General features: G+C 32.9%; 1 long non-coding RNA gene across 1 annotated transcript in view; it reads right to left on the bottom strand.

Annotated features, from left to right (window-relative positions):
* Window positions 1-12,511, bottom strand: part of LOC120604988 (uncharacterized) — a 254,697-nt gene that overhangs the window by 43,277 nt on the left and 198,909 nt on the right. The gene's annotated exons all lie outside the window — the stretch shown is intronic.

Raw genomic sequence — 12,511 nt, 5'->3', positions numbered from 1 at the left:
TGTGGTGTGTTATTGAGTTAAATTCATTGGGGTGACATTGGTTAGCACATTATATAAGTTTCAAGTGTACAATTCCATATCATCTACATATTGCATTGTGTGCTCACTACCCAAAGTCTAGTCTGGGATGCTATATTTTACAGAGAACTTGTATTATTAACTATAATATATCTCAAGAAATGTAATATCAATCATGAGAAACCTGGAAGGGAATGAGACTATTTTAAAAAGCACACCTCGCCTCCAGTAAATAGTCTTTCCTCAAAGCTCTAAGGTCTGGGGCTGAATCCTGGTTCTACCTCCTATCTCCACAGAAAGGAAAGGAGAGTTGTTACTTAACATTTCTGAAAACATTTCTTCCACTATAAAATCAGGACCTCAATAGAATGTCTTAAACATTAAGGATCACTGGAAGATTACATCAAGCAAATCACCTATACCATTTAGGACACTGTCTGACATATATTTGGCTTTTACAAAATACTAACTATTACAAATATACAAAGAAGAAACAACTTTTAAAAGGAGAAATTAGACAAAGTAGCTATTATCTAATAATTGTCAAACTCTTCTGTAAGACAGTTAATATTATGTGTGACTACAGAAAGAACTGGGATCACATGATAGCTTTTTGAGACAGAAGTTTAATACAACATAAGGAATAATAACATTCTAAAAATTAGGCCTATCTAGACATGGAAAGACCAGAAGGCTTATTCAACCAAGGTTGCATCAGAATGCATCCACACACAGGTTAGATGACTCTTGGTCAGAGAGATCATAGAAGCTATTTTTGCTGAAAAAGCCTGAACTACCTGATGACTGATACATATTTGTCTCTCCAAGTATATTATAAATTCTTTTGAAAGAAACACGTCTCCTTATTTTTATATATTCCCGTGTAAAAGTAGCGTTTAACAAAATAAATATCTGGTAAAGACTCAATTTAAATGACAAGAATAAATATCTGGTAAAGACTCAATTTAAATGACAAGAATACTTCACAATGATTACATTTTTTTTTAGATAGTACAGCAGTCTGATAAAAGAAGTCATCATGGTATTTCATCTTTTCTAATACACATATTTTTCCCATTAACATTTCTGAAATGGAGATGCTTCTCAATGGTATCATAATTTACCTGTGGTACATAAAATAATGGTGCATTTTATAATTACGCTATCTTAAAGTTGATGAAATAAAGTATTTTGTGCATCTATTATGTACCAGATACTAAGACTTTACATGCACTATCATTTAATTATCATAATAAACTTTAGGCAGGTAACATTATCTCCATTTCACAGGTCTGCTTTAGAGAGTTAAAAGAAAATGCCTATGATCATGCTGCTAGTAAAGATGGAGTCAGAATTCAACTGAGATTTGTCTGATGGCAAAGTTCATGCTGTTAGTCAGTTCACCAACATGCTCTCCTAAGGAAGGTTTAAATAAAGATTTCTTTTTTTAAGGAGAAAAAAATTTTTAAGTCTCAAAGATGCTTCTATTTATTTGCTAACGCTTCTCATATCCCTTGTATCCTCCTCTGCTGGATCAGATCCTCAAGCTTCAGAGTCGATCTGTACTGGGAGCAGCTGTGTCATTTAGTGTTGATTCCCAGTGCTAACCCAACATCAAAACACAATCTAAGAAGCCAGAGCACACTTTTTAAAAATGAGATATGATATCTGTTCAATGCCATCCAACAGTATGTTAGTATAGTCTAAAATTCCTGATAGTATTCTCAATGGAAAAAAAAATTACTCCCAAGTGCAAAGACTTTAATATCTTAATAAAATAACTTTGCCACACAGCCTTAAAATCTCCAAATTGACAAGATTACTTTTACAACAGAATCTTTAAATTAACTAAAAATGTCTTTTTAACAATTTTATATTCACATGACTATTTTTTAAAACTATTAAACCTCAATATTTTGAGAAATATTTTAAATAATAACCGAGGCCAAAGGATTATTCAGTTCCTCTCTAACTACTATAATATTTGACATTATAAGAACCATGACATAATCTTATTTTCACAGATATTTCAATATCAAACTGAGGCAGTGACAAATAAACTAAACAGATTTAGGACCAAAATAAAGAGCTCAGGAAAAAATATCACGGTAAGAGTGTTACTAACAAAAATCTGTTTGGTGAAGCTACAAATTATCTACACACAATCATTACATTCTAGGTTGTCCCCAAATTACTAGTTTGAAATATATTGAAGAGATGACAATTACTGTACTTTAATGGCAATTTAATAAGAAGCGAACAAAATATAACAGTCAATTTTATTGGTCTCTTATCCTCACGTTAGTTGCTAAAGATGAAATATGTACTATAAAATGCTCGACCATCTTAGAATAAGGACTTGGCCTGTACTTCTTTATTCCATGATTGCTGCCTAAACTAATTTTTGCTCTTTCATGTTAACTGCATGTCAAACCCTAACTTAGAGGCCTTTTCTTTCATAGATCCTCCCTAATCTCTGGTAGCCAGAGTGACGTCATTCTTTTGTCCATTATTAATAAATTAAAGCTTATCATAACTAAAAAGAATTTAAGAATTTTTAATCTTATAAAACTATACAATTAATATAGATATAAATAAAACATACAAATGTATTTTATATATTTGCATATTGTAAAATATAAATATACTTTATATAAATAAAACATATTAATATATATTTACATGTTATAAAGAATGTTCACACACATACATGTATACACACACCTTGAAAATATTAAAGTCTTACTAGGAAATTTAAAGCCAGTTTACAAACCACACCCAATCTGAGAAAACCACAGATCTTACCAAGTAATATCTCGTGTGCTTTTTTTACCAAGTAATATCTCATGTGCTTTTTTTTCTCTAGTACTTTTTCTGATGTCTGCATTAGACATGTAGTATCATTTTCTAAATGTGAGCATGTTTATATGAACTGTACCACACTGACTAGATTAGTATGAAATTTGCATTCTTCACCCAAAATATGTCTTATATATTATTACATAGCAGTACATAAGTTTCAACTTTTTTTTAACTGCTCCAAAGTATTCCATTATGGATGTACCATAATTCATACAATTTATTTAACAGTTTCCTTTTGATATTATTTAGGTTTCCATTTTCCTTTGGTTTTGCATTTCAGATAATACTGTGAAAATTCTTGGACATGCTACCTTGTATTGTGTGTAGGAATTTTCCAAAGTAGATATTTAGAAGTATAATTATTGGAAATTAGGAATGTCCAAAATTTTTTTATAGAAATTATCCAGTTGCCCTGTAAAATTACAACATATTTTTATACAATTACTAGCAATATAGAGAGTACTTGTTTCCCACACAGTTGTTATCATTTGGTAGTAAAGACTTTAAATTTGTTGCAATCTGATGTGTGGAAATGGGATCTCATTCTTTTAATTTGCATTTCTCCAATTGCAAGTAAGTGGAATCGATCTTTTCATGTGTTGTGTTATTCTTCTCATCTGACCTTTACTGTTTATATGCTTTATTTTATTTCTTAGATATTTACTGAATTTCTTTATATGCTGTATGCTGTTTTCTACCAGCTTGCCACTTTTTCTTTAACTTTGTAGAAATATTGTTATCGACATCATCAAATGTAAGATTTTTATTTATGTGTTTTCTTGTATTTTTTATATTAAAAAATCTTCCTTTCCCTAACATAACAAAGTATTTTCCTCTTTTTCTTGTAATATATTTTCATTTTTGTTGTTTGTTTTTGTTTTTATATAGTGGTCTTAAGTTCACTTGGAATGCATTTTTTGTGACTCTTCAAAGGTAGGAATCCAAGTATTATTTTTCTGGGTGGATAGAATATTATCCCAAATCCACCTATTAACTGATCTGAAAAAACATTTTTGGTATATTAAATTTCCATTTGTCTATTTCTGAATACCCCTGTGTGTTCCATTAAATATCTCAATTTTTTATTTTCTACATTTTTCAGTTATGTTTTGATATCTGATAGGACATCTGTTATCATTCTTCAAAACTCTTTTGACTATTCTGTATTTTCCATATAAATTTTAGAATTGACTAACATGATGTTTCATGAAAAATCTGTTCGAAATTCTATGACTATTGAATTAATTTGAAGGATTATTTTGAAAATTAAAGTTTTAGAATATTGAGATTTCCCATCCGTGAACATGATATATTTTTTTCATTTATTCAGATATTTTTAGGTGTAGCTTTAAAAAGTTTCATATTTTCTGCATAAAGGCTTTGTACATTATTCTTACAAGGTTTATTATCACTTTATATTTTTGTTTTGAATAGGAATATTTTCTGTTTTCTAATCTGTTGCTATTTGTTAAAAAATGATTTTTTACTTTGATTTAGAATAAGATCACTTTACTGACCTATTTTAGTATTTACCATAATTTGTTAGTTAATTATGTTGTATTTTTCTACTTAGAGGATAATATTATTCACCTAGAAGAATGCTTTTATATTTTCTCTTCAATATCTAATTTCATGTTGTCTACATTGCAGAGTCAAATATCATCAGACACGGTGCTTTTTTGTTCCTCACTTTGAGATGCTTCGAACTTTGAAATGTAGTTCTTCGGTACGTTGATGGAGCGCCAAATGCCAAATTAAGTCTAGACTTCACTAATCACTAGCTGCATGATCTTGAGCAAGTTTTTATCTCCCTGTGTTGCAAGAAAAGTAATAATACTTATTTCATAGGGTTGTGGTGAGGATTAAGTGAATGAATATATGAACAGTGCTTAAAACAGAACCCGGCTTGTAGTAAGTGCTATGTAAATGTTAGCTATTATTATTTCTGTTTTGACATTAAATATGATGTTTAAGAGTTGATGCCTTTGGATATAGACACAAATATCTGGAATTTGGACCATTATGAAATATAAGCAAGAAAAATTATTAGCATTAGGCTTCAAATAGTACCTTGAATGGAATGCATTGAAGTATATGCATTGAATAGAGGGCATTGGGGTGGGATCTAAAAGAGAAGGGGAAAAGTGCTCAATCTGTTTATTGAATATCAAATATATACTAGATCAATGAAATTATTCCTCATAACAACTGTTAAAGAACTGCAATATTACTTTTCAAGTGAAGGTAAACTAACTTGACCAAGGTTAGATATGAAGTTGGCACAATATTCAAATTCTGGTTGCAGTTCTACATACTGAGTAAATCCTAGTCGCTTCTAGTAGCCTCACTGATGGCCCCAGAGATTTGTGAGTATTATTCTCTTTTCCTGTGTTTACTGCAGGGAATACAGGGTTGAAAAATCAGAGGTGTTCATCCTGTAAAAACCTGAGCTCCCTGCAAACAGAATCTGAGTTGATCTCAAAATGCAGTGCCCAGAATAAAGCAAGTGTCAAAACTATTTTTTATATTGGTTGATAAGGAAACATGTTTGTGCCACTCAAACAGAAGATTCTCACATACTGAGCTACTAAAATATCTCTGTATAGTTTCCTTTCAGAAAGATTATCTCTGTGTAATTTTCATGTAGTATAACAATTTTATATTTTAAATTCTTCAGCTCTGTGTAGACAAGAAAGCTGTTAAAAACACAGGCACCAGACAAGAAACTTTTCCAAGCTTAGAACTTGAGCCTTACAGTTACTTACAGATCTGCCTTAAATTTTAGGGAGTTCACTTCTACTTTTTTTTTTTTTGTAGAAAAGCCATAGTTGCTTCTTTCTGGAAACTAATGGCTTATTAAAATTTGGGGGGGAAAAAAAGGAAGAGTAAGTAAATATAAAATATTGAGATGATAGTAAATAAAATTTTAGTGATGACGTGCTATTTATTTATTTAATAATTAAATTTCTATAACATTTGTGGAGCACAAGAAACCACTGAGATTAGTATTTTCAGTTATTCCAATTTGACAAAGGAAGAAATTGAAGTACAGAGTTGTTAGGTAATTTCATCAAGGTCGCTCAGCAGGTAAATGGCAGATGCAGTTCAAACCCAGAGGGACTGATGCCAGAATCGTTATTCTTAACCACTATGTTTGCTGCCTCATGTGATAGTTAAAATATTTTAATTATGTTTCTGTGTGTTATATTTAACACATAGAGGGATGTATCTCACATCACTATTTATTGATGCTATACTTCTAACATAAGAATGACTAAAATTTCAGAGAGAAAAAAATATTCCACTGTACGCCCACAGTAGACTGAGAGCAGACATGTTTAGCATATTAAATTGTACTCTGAAGAGCTTCCATCTGAGCCTCAACTCTCACCTTCAACAATGCTCATTAAAAAAAAAAAATTAAGTTATTTATGCTTTTGTTTGTTTGTTTGTTTTAGCATTTTCAATGTATGATCCAGCTACTATGTTAGTTGCCCTGCATAACAAAGTTCCTTCAAAATGTGTATGTGCTGCTGTTTTTGTAAAAAAGCATGGAGGAAATTGAGTGAGCAGTCACTTGGCAGATTAAGTTATTTTAATGGACATCTCTTTACACTGAGCCTTTGCCATCTGTTTCACCCTCTAATTACAAATGCAGGAAGAATACAATTCACAGTTGTGTCTATAAAGGCAAATATAGGGGATTTAAATGCAGGTTTATATCACTGCATCTGTTCAGTGATTTTAAATCCAGGAGAAGCGAAAGGGCAGGAAACTTTTCTTTCCCTTCTCGATAGAACTAACATAGACAAGTAGGAATTCATAGCAAAAAGTTACCAAGATTGGTTCACCTGGCAAGAAATAGAAAACTACTCTATTAATCTTGATCTATTTTTTACTTTATATTCCAATTCTTCTCTGATTCCAATATCGGTACAGAAATTAGCATTTTTTAGATGTAGAAAATTCGCATGATTTTTAACTACGCAATGACAAATGTGACTCAGAAGCAGGACCTTTGTCATTTAGATGTAATTAAATTTGTCAGGAGAAAAGGCAAAAGTGTTTCCTTACCTATTCATAATGTTTTATTTGATAAAGCTCACAGACCTATGTGTGGATAAGAATCTTAAATCCTTGACATTTGGCAACTGAGTAATAATGCTTCCTTAGCCCGGTGCCTGAGGCTGGTTCATACTCTAACAAGAAAGAGATATTAAATAAAATAAGATTGCATGTGCGTAACTGGGCCACTCACTTCACATTTTGTAGGTTCAATTTATTATGGCAGTATTTTGTGTCTACGGTGGCTTAAATGTCTTTACTTCTTAATTATGACAGCTACATTCTCTTGCTATATCAATTAGTCCCTGAAATGCAGAATTTGTTCATGCCCTTAACCAGCCCAGCTATTATCAATGTCAAATCAGTTAAAAATATACTGAACTATATGGAAATAATTTAAATGACCCAAGCCTGCACACTCTACTAACTAAGGCGCTAGGATATCTCAAACTCTTTGGGACCACTAGAGCAATCTTATGGAACACTATATAACTTATTTAGTGGCAGCCCCACTCACCAAGAAATAGTTTAAGTATAGTCTGGGAGACTCTCTCTAAGTAAAACACAGAGAAGTACAGCAATTATACTTTTTTTTCTACTATTACATTAAAATTAAAACCCATAAAACTGCCAAAGATTAGGGAAATAAGCTAAACTGAACAATAACTTGTGCCTGTAAACATGAATTTTAATTTGCCATCCTATTAATGTCCTAACTGAATAGGAAAAAAAGAGAAAACACAAAATTCTGTTTTTATCTAAGTTTTCATATTTTTTTCTCTTTTTCTCATGCATATAAATGCATCTTCCTTCTAAATCCCTCACATACAAGAGGGTCATATTTATAAGCTAATACTGTAGGGATCATTACCCCGTGTTCTCCCACTATTATCTAGAGTACTAATACTCTGAAATGGAGACAGGAGTGGTACATTTATTCACCCTGTTAAAGTTAATAGCCTAATGATTTACAAGACATGACACATTTGAAGTCAACTGAAATCACTGTCTCATTAAATTGTAAAAAGAGGGTTAACCTCTAGTGCTTTGAACTTGCATCTGCCCCATTACAGTTGCATTAATGGGGCTCCTAAAAAGTCAAATGCAGATAGCCAGCTGATACTCTTAAAAGAAGATATCCACCTTTAGTTTGCATAATATTAGTGAGATATGATGAAAAATCAAGTGGGCACATTTCATTTACTTGTAGAAAATTTATATACAATAATTTTTATTTCCTTCTTCCAACTTTAGCTAAATTGGCATACCTACATAACGTCTTCCCAATAAATGTAACCTGCTCACCCACCCTTAATTCACCACCCTAGCACCCAGTCTCCTTTCTCCACATGCAAAGATCACTGCCCCCAAAAAATCCACTAAGTGGCCTGGAAATAAAAGTCTATTACTAGGGACTATATGGCAGAGAGCTCCCTCTCCTCACACCCTGGAAATGTGCAAAATAATGGATGACAATGAAGAAGCAACACTTTCAAACTGTTTGAAGAGTCACGTCTATTGAATTTGTTGTGCTATCTCTCATTTTATTCATGATATTTTTTAAGTATATATTAGATCATGTTACTATTCCATTTGAAATTTTGCAGTGGCTTCTCAGTGCAACCAAAAGAAACATCATACTATTAGGCTGGCTTCTCTGATTTCATCTCCTTCCATTCTCATCCTTTTCACTGATCTCCAGTCACATTGGCCTTTTGTCTGTACCTAAAGCATGTCAAGTTTTTTTTTGTCTTGTGCTTTTACATTTATTGCTTCATCTGCTCATGCACTCTTAAGATTTTTGCTTTCTATCACTTTGTTACCATTCAACTGATATCTTAGAAAACCTTTAGCTAATAAATCTATATAAAAAGCAGCCCCCTAGTTACTAAAATATTGTCCTATTTTATTTTTGTCATTACATATCAATACCTGAAATATCTTTTTCTTAGTTACATGTTTATTCTCTCTTTTGCTTGACTAGAGCATAACTCCTTAGGATAGGGTCTCTGTCCTATTAATGCCAATGAGTACAACAGTGTCTGATACAATGTCTGATACATAGTGGGTGTCTAATACAGTAGTCATTAGCACATGTGGCTACTGAGCACTCGAAATATGGCTGGTATAACTGAAGGACTAATTTTTTCATTTATTTAATGTAATTAATTTAGATTTTAATAGCTACATGTGAAACAGCACAGTTCTTAATAACCAGTTCTAACATTCCAAAACAAAACAGCTTCTATCTTAGATGGTGCTGGAAATGCACAAGAAGATTTTTCTCCTTGGATATCTTTTTCTTCCCCCACAACTACATGCCGACCATTGCCCTTTTTGTAGGAAATCATCAGTTCATAAATGTTACAATCTAATTAGAATACACTCTAATCATTTTGATTAATGTTCGTGGACATTTTTAGACATGGGCTTACAGCAAAATGGAAGAATAAAATGACATGGATCATGACCTCAGTAACTACAAGTCAAAAAATGTTTTAAAACAAAATTTAAACATTTTATGAACTTAAAATAATGAAAGTATATTCCACATGTAATAGAAATGAAGAAAGGAAAAAAGGAAGAGAGTGATAAGTGAGAGCTGATACTTAGAACCCTTAAGAGTTCAGACCCTGATAAAAGGTTTTAAGGGCACGGGGCTAGGATTTTAAATCCAATATTTGCCAAAGGAGCTTCACGAATCCTAGAGTGAACCTCTATAGACTGTAGAAAAGGGATAGAATAAAATTTATTATGCTTCAGTAGAGTTTGTCATTAGTCTGGAGTCTTAAAACAAACAAACAAACAAACAAAACTACCCAATAGAAATCAATTTCCAGGCTCTCAGCACAGATTGGTAAAGATTACAGATTTCTACAACTATGGCCTATGAGCACCTCAAGCTCATAAATTAGCATATACAATCAGATTTAAGATCACTGAAAATGGAGATCCTGAAGAAAGACTTTTAATGGAGACTTAGAAAGTATACTCTATTGTTGAAGTCCTTGATACAGAAAAAAGAATCTCCTTTATCTAGGTTAATAAGAAAGGACCTCATTTCATGATGTTCAGGTAACAAAGAGTTTCTTTCAGGCCAGGAAAACAAGCTTGGTTGCTATATAGCATACAACTTGGAGAAACATACAACCACACCATAGGAACAGTCCAATGAAAAGCCCACATGCAACCAATGTCCACCATGTTACTAGAAACACTAGAACTTGTACCGCAACTGCCAGATATCACTTGTATGCTTCTTCAAATGGAATCTAGCTTGTGAGGGGTGCCCCAGGTCTAAGAAGGCTGAAAAATGTAGATTTTAGCTTTGCAGACTCTATAGTACAGAAAGGAAATCTAGGAGATATGGCCGTAGGACAAATTTGTAGCTAAGAATAAGTTCAAGAGTCAAGATGATGCCAATTTTATGAGCCAATTTTTAAAAATGCCTCTTATACCTGATCTTCCTAAACATGACCTCCATATTATGGATATATAGCATAAGATTATACAATATGTTTTAATAATTTTTGAACAATGTGAATTCCATTAGAACTGATCATTCTGTGTGTTGATTCTTGATTCTCAGCACAGGCATAAAATACACACAGTATTTATTAAATGAATAAATTCTAAATAATCAATTATAAAACACTGGAACTCGAGAGACTACGACTCCTTAGTTTAACACAAACAGGAGAAAAAAGGGGTTTATAATAATATACATTCCATGGTAGAATAAGGCATGACTCTGACTTTTAGGAAAAGTGTACTATATTTATATGCCTCAAGTTTATATTTTATGACAATCTGGCATTCCAAGTTGTTTGGGTATAGACTCCCAATAGGCATAAATATCAGAGCATCTTAAAGCAAAAGGGACTAATGAGTATTTTTTTAAAGATAATTAGTATTCTCTGACATAAGTAACAGAGACTTAAAGAAAGTAATATAGCAAATTATACCAGCCATTTAAACCTTAAATGCTGACTTTGGATTCATGAAAATCATTGATTATGTTTAAAACAGGGGAGCTCCCTCCTCTTCAACTTTGACCACCTTTAATTATTAGAATTCAAGTTGTAAGGGTTCTTAGTATTTCTGCAACCTGAAGTCATTTGTTTTATATATTATAAAACAGGATTAGACTGTCAAGATCACTTATCTTTTTTACATAGATAACATAAGAGGATATTTAATTATTCTATATTATTAGGGAAAAGGTAAGTGAATTTTTTAAATGTGTAAGATTGACCTCCAGTTTCCAGTTATGAACACAAGGATCTTGTAAGCCACTACTCTATCCAAACAACAAATAGAAAGCTGAATTTACTGAAAAATCAATAATCCTTCTAGAATCCATGAAAGAGAGAGGTGAAAACACAGGGCAAACTGCTGTCCCCGAGATGAGAGAAACCCAGACGCAAATACAGAAAATAACTTTCCAGAGCAGAGATTCACGAGCTAAGACCACCAGGGGAACTAGTGCTGGGGTAGAAAAACCAGAACTGTAACTGACAAATTGCTGAAGATTCATGTGAAAAACTCTGAGAGCTAAAGACACCGAGGGGGTCCCCTGACAGGGAAGCACCATAATTTTGCGAAACTTAACTCTAGGAACTCAACCAAGTTCCCACAGTATCTTGGAGAAAAGTACCCTCATGTTTCCAGCAGGGGAGAGGAAAAGAACCATTTTGAAAAACACCGGAGCACTCTGTTCTTCGTAACAAAGCCTGATCTCAGGGGAAACTAATTAACAAAAGATTAACCTGAGGCTTTATCAGAGCCCAGCTCACCTAGGGGAAAGGAAATACCCAACTCTAGCCCACTCTAGCCATCCGCTCCCATCTAAGATGGAATAAAAGATTAAAAACACTGTGATGCTCACAGTCTAGAGGCATCGATTCACTAAAAGACTAAGACCTAATCACAGGAGTATAGAACTCTTCCTCTGCACTGATCCCACTTCACAACCACATTACTAAAGGCTGATTTACAGCATCTCCTTTAACCTAGTACATCATGTCTGGCTGTAAAGAGAAAGGTTACAAGGCATACCAAAAGGCCAAAACAAAACAAACAAACAAACAAACAACAAACCCACAATTCAAAAAGCCAGTGCAAGCAACAGAACCAGACAAGGTAGGGATGTTGAAATTATCACACTGGGTATTCGAAACAATTATGATTTATATGCCAAGGGCTCTAATAGCTAAAATAGCACGCAAGAGTAGATGAGTAATGTAAGCAGAGAGATGAAAATCCTAAGAAAGAACTGAAAATAAATGCTAGAGATTAAAACAAAAACAACAACAACAACAACAACAACAAAACGCCGTGACAAAAATGAATGCCTTTGTAGACCCGACACAGCTGAGAAGAGAATATCTGAACTTGAGGATATCTCAATAGAAACCTCCAAAACTAAAAAGCAAAGAGAACAAAAACTGGGGAGAAAAACAGAACAGAATATCCAAGGACTGTGGAACAATTTAAAAATGTGTAACATACATTTAATGGGAATACCTGAAGGAGAAGAAAGAAAAAGACTAGAAGAAATATTTGA

Source organism: Pteropus medius, unplaced genomic scaffold (genome assembly GCF_902729225.1).
Source record: "Pteropus medius unplaced genomic scaffold, Ma_sr-lr_union100, whole genome shotgun sequence".
In the NCBI taxonomy this organism is placed as follows: domain Eukaryota; kingdom Metazoa; phylum Chordata; class Mammalia; order Chiroptera; family Pteropodidae; genus Pteropus; species Pteropus medius.
This window is presented reverse-complemented; position numbering and strand designations above follow the sequence as displayed.